This window comes from Moschus berezovskii, chromosome 11, assembly GCF_049115385.1.
Source record: "Moschus berezovskii isolate FMDL1 chromosome 11, NW_MosBer_1.0, whole genome shotgun sequence".
Lineage (NCBI taxonomy): Eukaryota > Metazoa > Chordata > Mammalia > Artiodactyla > Moschidae > Moschus > Moschus berezovskii.
This window is the reverse complement of record NC_142470.1, coordinates 94,390,207-94,397,083: the sequence shown is the minus strand read 5'-3', so window position 1 is coordinate 94,397,083 and position 6,877 is coordinate 94,390,207. Positions and strand designations below refer to the sequence as shown.

Sequence of the window (6,877 nt, the reverse complement as noted above, 5' to 3'; positions counted from 1 at the left end):
TACAGACCTCTCCACAATAAGCCTCTCTTCTTAGAAACAGGAAATGCCATTTGGCCCAGCCTGAAAGGAGTAATCCTTCTAGTCCCCTGGAGGAAAGCCAACTGGGATTGGCTCTGGTGCTGTAGGGGCTATAGGGTGGGATCTGGCAGTCCCCCGAGGAAACAGGACGTAGGACCAGGAGAGTAACATTTGCTTAAAACTCCTCTGGAGCCAGAACTGACAGAGCTGGGTCATGTTTGCTGGGGAAGGACCAGGGTCCTGGGCTCTATCACCTCTAGTCTAAAATAGATTAAATGTCCTCTGCAAAGCCAACTGGAGAAGTGGCCATGGGCTCACTGTGAGTGCTGCTGGCCTGGGAGGAGTAAGCTTGGAGTGGAGATGGGCAGGAGGCCCCATCTCTCTTTGCCTTAATAACAGCGAGAGTTTACAGACCTGTATCAGCAGCAGCTGGTTGAGACTCTTTACTTGTCCCTGTCACTGCTCAGTTGCCAAAAGTACAGTCCTGGTTGGAGAAAGCTCTGCCCAGTTGCCCCTCCATGCAGTATGAAGGCAGGCCAAGGGCACTTTGTGAAATTCCAGGCTGGCCAGTGGTCACCATGTCCCCAATCCTACACACCCTTCCTCTGACTACACCAGACTTGAATTCCCCTGAAGCATGTAAAGCTCAGACACCCCCAAACAATGGTAGGCTTTCCAGTGGGCACAGGGGCACAGGAGGATGCCATCCTTTTTTCTTCCAGGATGACAGCTACCTATTGCTAAGGGGGTTCATCTTGTCTGTGAAGCTCCCACTGCTCCTGGGTTGTAAGCTTGGCCAGAGAACAGCTCTGTGTGGGAAGGGCCTGAGGCTGGAGTGCAGTGAGGTTCAGCCTGCCACCCAGGGGACAGGCAGGCAGGAAGCTCCACCGCTTGGGGAAAACCTGTCCTTTCATCTGGTCTACTCCATCTCACCTTCTCACCAGGCACAAAGCTGAAACAGGGAATTTGGATTTCAAGCAGGCAGTCTGAGACCACTATCGAGTTCATGTCAATGGGAATTAAACAGAGATGATATCACCAGCACAGACACTCTGCTTCTGACCAGGACTCCCACATATTTGCTTTGATCTTTGTGGTCAGTCTTTTCAGTAAAGGCCCAAGTCCTCTTTGCAACAGGATGTTGCCTTTCCTCCCATTAAGAGATGGACTCTATGTCTCCATCCACTTGAACCTGGGCAGCCCTTGCAACAAGGTTTGGTCAACAGAATGTGGAAGAAGTGATGCTGTGTAAGTTTCAGAGCCTAGGCCTTAAATGACCTTGCAGCTTCCTACTTTGCTCTCATGAAATGATGTCCTCAGGTTAGTAGAGTTTACTCCTGGATGAGAGGCTACATGGAGAACAGAGGCACCCCAGCTGACAGCCAGCACCCACTGTCGCTGTGAATGAGACCAACTTGGCCCTTGCAGCTGCTGTAAAGATGCCCTCTGACTGTTCACTGCATTAGTGATCCCAAGTGAGATCAAAGAAGAACTGCCTGGCAACTCACAAATCATCAGAAATAATAAACTGTTATCTTAAGATACTCAGTCTTGGGGTTGTTTATCACCCCAAGCCTCTGCTGTCAAGATACTAGGCCCAAATGCCCATCCCAGGTTTTCTCCCTTGCCCCAGCGTGCACCATTCCCCGAGCCTGGCCTGCCAGTCCCATTCTACTGATCCTGCCTTGGTTTCATGGACCCTTCCTTGAGTCCTGAAGTCAGACTCACTAAACTATCCTTTGACAAGCCCACTCCCACTCACTAATCACCAAGAGTGGCAAGACCACCTATCCTGGATATTCTGCTGTGAAAGCAGGAAGGCAAGACGGATGGGTGGAAGGAAGGAAGAAAGGAAGGGCTCAGTGGGGCATTATCTTCCCTTATCTTCACCCCTGGGCTTCCCAGGTAAAGAAGCCACCGTAAGAGAAGAAACTTTCATCCTTTGGTTGGGAAGATGCCCTGGAGGAGGGCATGGCAACGCACTCCAGTATTCTTGCTTGGAGAATCTCATGGACAGAGGAGCTTGGCGGGCTACTCTCAGGTCACAGGGAGTCAGACACAACTGAAGCAACTTAGCACGCACATACACACCTTCATCACCATCCACTTCTTCAAGTAATTTTTTATTATTAATATAATAGGTTAAGAGTTTAGGCATCATCTATCTATTCCTGGTTTCACAATGCCCTGGGACATACATGCAAAGTTGGGTGCAAAGTAACTTGGCTAAAGTATAGAGTATTTGGAAATAGTACAAGATGAGGCATGGCTAGAGCTGAACTGAGAGAAAGAGATTCAGAGGGAGACCTCGAAGCTGTCAGTCCCCATTGCTGTTAGTTTGCTCCTGGGAATCAGTCTGACAGGAAAAGATCAGGGAGGTTAGCTTTGTTTCATCAAATAACCTACTCGGTCAAAAGAGACTATTTCCCATGGATGGAGGAGCCTGGTGGGCTGCAGTCTGTGGGGTCGCTAAGGGTCGGACATGACTGAGCGACTTCACTTTCACTTTTCACTTTCACACATTGGAGAAGGAAATGGCAACCCACTCCAGTGTTCTTGCCTGGAGAATCCCAGGGACGGGGGAGTCTGGTGGGCTTCCGTCAAGGGGTCACACAGAGTCGGACACGACTGAAGTGACGCAGCAGCAGCAGCAGTGTAATTACATTTTCAGTGAACCTTCTAAGACCTGTTCAAGCAGCCCAGTTTGCCTTCTTTCTTGGGGAAGAGAAGTAATGCTCTATAAAAATGTTAGCTAATGAATTTTTCTCTTACATTGTAGAGAAGACTGGAGAGCATGCCCAGCATAAAATAATTGTTTTCAGTAACTGTCTTTGAAGTCACACAAGCCTTGGATTCTAATCCAAGTCCTAGTCAATAGAACCCTCAGCTACTGAATTTCTATGAGCTTTAATTTCCTCATCTGTAAAATGATTTCACAGATGGTGGTGAGCATCAGAGGCAACACATGTCAAGCTCCTAACAGAGCACCTTGCCCAGAGTAACTCCTCAAAAACATCAGCTACCATTAGTAATAAAAACATAGTAAATATTAGCTACTACTATTGTAATCACAATCTGTTACACACAAGGAAGTTAAACTCTCTTGAGGAAAATAAGATGCTTAATCCTTTCACCCATTTCTGCTTTATTGACTATGCTAAAGTCTTTGACTGTGTGGATCAGCACAAACTGTGGAAAATGCTGAAAGAAATGGGAATACCAGACCACCTGACCTGCCTCTTGAGAAATCTGTGTGCAGGTCAAGAAGCAACAGTTAGAACTGGACATGGAACAGAAGACTGGTTTCAAATCTGGAAAGGTGTACGTCAAGACTGTATATTATCACCCTGTTTATTTAACTTACATGCAGAGTACATCATGAGAAATGCTGGGTTGGATGAAGCACAAGCTGAAAACCAGATTGCCAGGAGAAATATCAATAGCCTCAGATATGCAGATGACACCACCCTTATGGCAGAAAGTGAAGAAGAACTAAAGAGCCTCTGGATGAAAGTGAAAGAGGAGAGTGAAAAAGTTGGCTTAAAGCTTAACATTCAGAAAACTAAGATCATGGCATTTGGTCCCATCACTTCATGGCAAATAGATGAGGAAACAGTGGAAAGAGTGATGAACTTTATTTTCTTGGGCTCCAGAATCACTGTAGATGGTGACTGCAGCCATGAAATTAAAAGATACTTGCTCCTTGGAAGGAAAGTCATGACCAACCTAGACAGCATATTAAAAAGCAGAGACATTACTTTGTCAACAAAGGTCCATCTAGTCAAGGCTATGGTTTTTCCAGTGGTCATGTGTGGATGTGAGAATTGGACTTAAGAAACCTGAGTGCCGAAGAATTGATGATGCCTTTGAACTGCGGTGTTGGAGAAGACTCTTGAGAGTCCCTTGGACTGCAAGGAGATCCAACCAGTCCATCCTAAAGGAGATCAGTCCTGGGTGTTCATTGGAAGGACTGATGCTGAAGCTCCAATAATTTGGCCACCTGGTGTGAAGAGCGGAGTCATTGGAAATGACCTTGATGCTGGCCATGGCAATGACAGGCTCAACACCTTGCTCGTCCATGAGTAGTCACATGAAGGAAAGGGTGACAGTGATCAAAGTGACACTGGGGAGTTTTTATAGCCACCTTATTGCTCAGCATGCAGAACAAGAGATGAGACAAAAGAAGTTAGAAAGTGATGGCCGAAGAAGGCCTCAAGGATGAAGAGAAGTGACTCTGGGATCAGTGCATGCTCAGGGGGAAACAGAGTCTCTTCGTTTGAAGAGAGTGAGACTTGGATGGGAAGATTTTGACTACTTAAAAGAATAGGCAGAGGAGCCTTTGTTGAGGTGCGGCTTGTTCAGAAGAAGGATACGGGCCTTATGTATGCAATGAAAATACCTCGTAAAGCAGATATGCTTGAAAAAGAGCAGGCTGGCCACATTCTTGCGGAGCGCGACATTCTAGTGGAGGCAGACACTCTGTGGGTTGTGAAAATGTTCTATAGTTTTCAGTTCAGTTCAGTTCAGTTGCTCAGTCATGTCCAACTCTTTGCAACCCCATGAATCACAGCACGCCAGGCCTCCCTGTCCATCACCAACTCCCGGAGTTCACTCAGACTCACGTCCATCGAGTTGGTGATGCCATCCAGCCATCTCATTCTCTGTCGTCCCCTTCTCCTCCTGCCCCCAATCCCCCCCAGCATCAGAGTCTTTTCCAGTGAGTCAACTCTTCTCATGAGGTGGCCAAAGTATTGGAGTTTCAGCTTTAGCATCAGTCCTTCCAATGAACACCCAGGACTGATCTCCTTTAGAATGCACTGGTTGGATCCCCTTGCAGTCCAAGGGACTCTCAAGAGTCTTCTCCAACACCACAGTTCAAAAGCATCAATTCTTCGGTGATCAGCTTTCTTTATAGTCCAACTCTCACATCCATACATGACCACGGAAAAAACCATAGCCTTGACTAGACGGACCTTGGTTGGCAAAGTAATGTCTCTGCTTTTTAATATGCTATTTAGGTTGGTCATAACTTTCCTTCCAAGGAGTAAGCGTCTTTTAATTTCATGGCTGCAATCACCATCTGCAGTGATTTTGGAGCCTAGAAAAATAAAGTCTGACACTGTTTCCACTGTTTCTCCTTCTATTTCCCATGAAGTGATGGGACTGGATGCCATGATCTTAGTTTTCTGAATATTGAGCTTTCAGGATAAGCTAAACATCTACCTACCTAATCATGGAGTTCCTGCCTGGAGGGGACATGATGATTCTGTGATGAAAAAAGACATGCTGACAGAAGAAGAGACTCTGTTTTACATAGCAGAAACAGTGTTAGCCTTAGACTCTATTCACCAACTTGGATTCATCCACAGAGATGTCAACCCAAACAACCTTCCCCTGGACTGCAAGGGCCATGTGAAGCTTTCTGACTTTGGCCTTTGCACAGGACTGAAAAAAGCACATAGGACAGAATTTTATAGGAATCTGAACCACAGCCTCCCCAGTGATTTCACTTTGCAGAACATGAATTCCAAAAGGAAAGCCGGAAACTGAACAAGAAATAGAAGTCAGCTAGTCTTCTCCACTGGAGAAGGAAATGGCAACCCACTCCAGTGTTCTTGCCTGGAGAATCCCAGGGATGGTGGAGCCTGGTGGGCTGCTGTCTATGGGGTCGCACAGAGTCGGACACGACTGAAGCGACTTAGCGGCGGCAGCAGCAGAAGCAGCCTTCTCCACAGTAGGCACAGACCGGGTACAACAAGCTCTGTGATTGGTGATCGCTGGGGGTGATCATGTATGAAATGCTCATTGGCTGCCCACCTTTCTGTTCTGAGACCCCTCAAGAGATATATAAGAAGGTGATGAACTGGAAAGAAACTTTGACTTTTCCTCCAGAGGTTCCTATTTCTGAGAAAGCCAGGGATCTAACGTGGAGACTCTGCTGTAAATGGGAACATGGAAGTGGAGCCCCTGGAGTTGAGGAAATCAAAAATAATTCTTTTTTTGAAGGTGTTGACTGGGAACGTATCAGAGAGAGACCTGCTGCAATATCTATTGAAATCAAAAGCATTGATGATACCTCAAACTTCGATGAGTTTCCAGAATCTGATATTCTTAAGCCAACAGTGGCAACAAGTAATCCCCCTGAGACAGACTTCAAGAACAAGGACTTCATCAGTTACACCTACAAGCGCTTTGAGGGCCTGACTGCATGGCGGGGGTGGTGCTGATACCTTCCTACATAAAAGCAGCAAAATAGTTTTCCTTGAAATGGGATCCTAAATCGAGTTCTTTGTATAGCATCATGGTTTTCTTCTCACATACTCTTTAGGAAAGAGTTTCCAGGAAGGTCATGGAACCCACCAACGTGGTGAACACGGTGATAGTAAGTGGGTTTTCTTCCATAACACAGCTATTGACCGGTGGCACAAAGATGACCGTTTCTACTGCGCTGGGCACGAACGGCTGTCCTGCTTCTTTAGAAGCATCATGAGCCAATCTGGTGTTTTTAAAAAAGCTCAAGTTTTCCTAAGTTCATCAGAGCGAAGGGGGAAAAACAGCCATCATCCAACTTTAAGACTGTAACATAAACTTATTATCAGCCAGTTCTGTGTTTCTGTGACTCTCTTTTTGTCAAGCCCACCAAGTATTTTTTTTCTTTACGGGTAAAAGGTCGTAGTACTAAAGGAAATAAAACAATAAAGAGTGTCGGCAGCCAGCATTCTGGCTGAAGAAAATGATCCACCATTCTGAATGGGTGGTTATGGTGGTTTCTCCCCAGACCTCAGCCCCTGGCAAGTGGCTTTTTATAGCCTCCAATCATGGTGCACTTTATTTATGGTACTAGGATAAAGACCCTCAA

The 6,877-nt window shown here is 46.3% G+C and overlaps 1 pseudogene; it reads left to right on the top strand.

Moving 5' to 3' along the window:
• The first annotated feature begins 4,063 nt into the window (after window positions 1-4,063).
• Window positions 4,064-6,274, top strand: LOC129540075 (serine/threonine-protein kinase 38-like; annotated as a pseudogene).
• The last annotated feature ends 603 nt before the right edge of the window (window positions 6,275-6,877 follow it).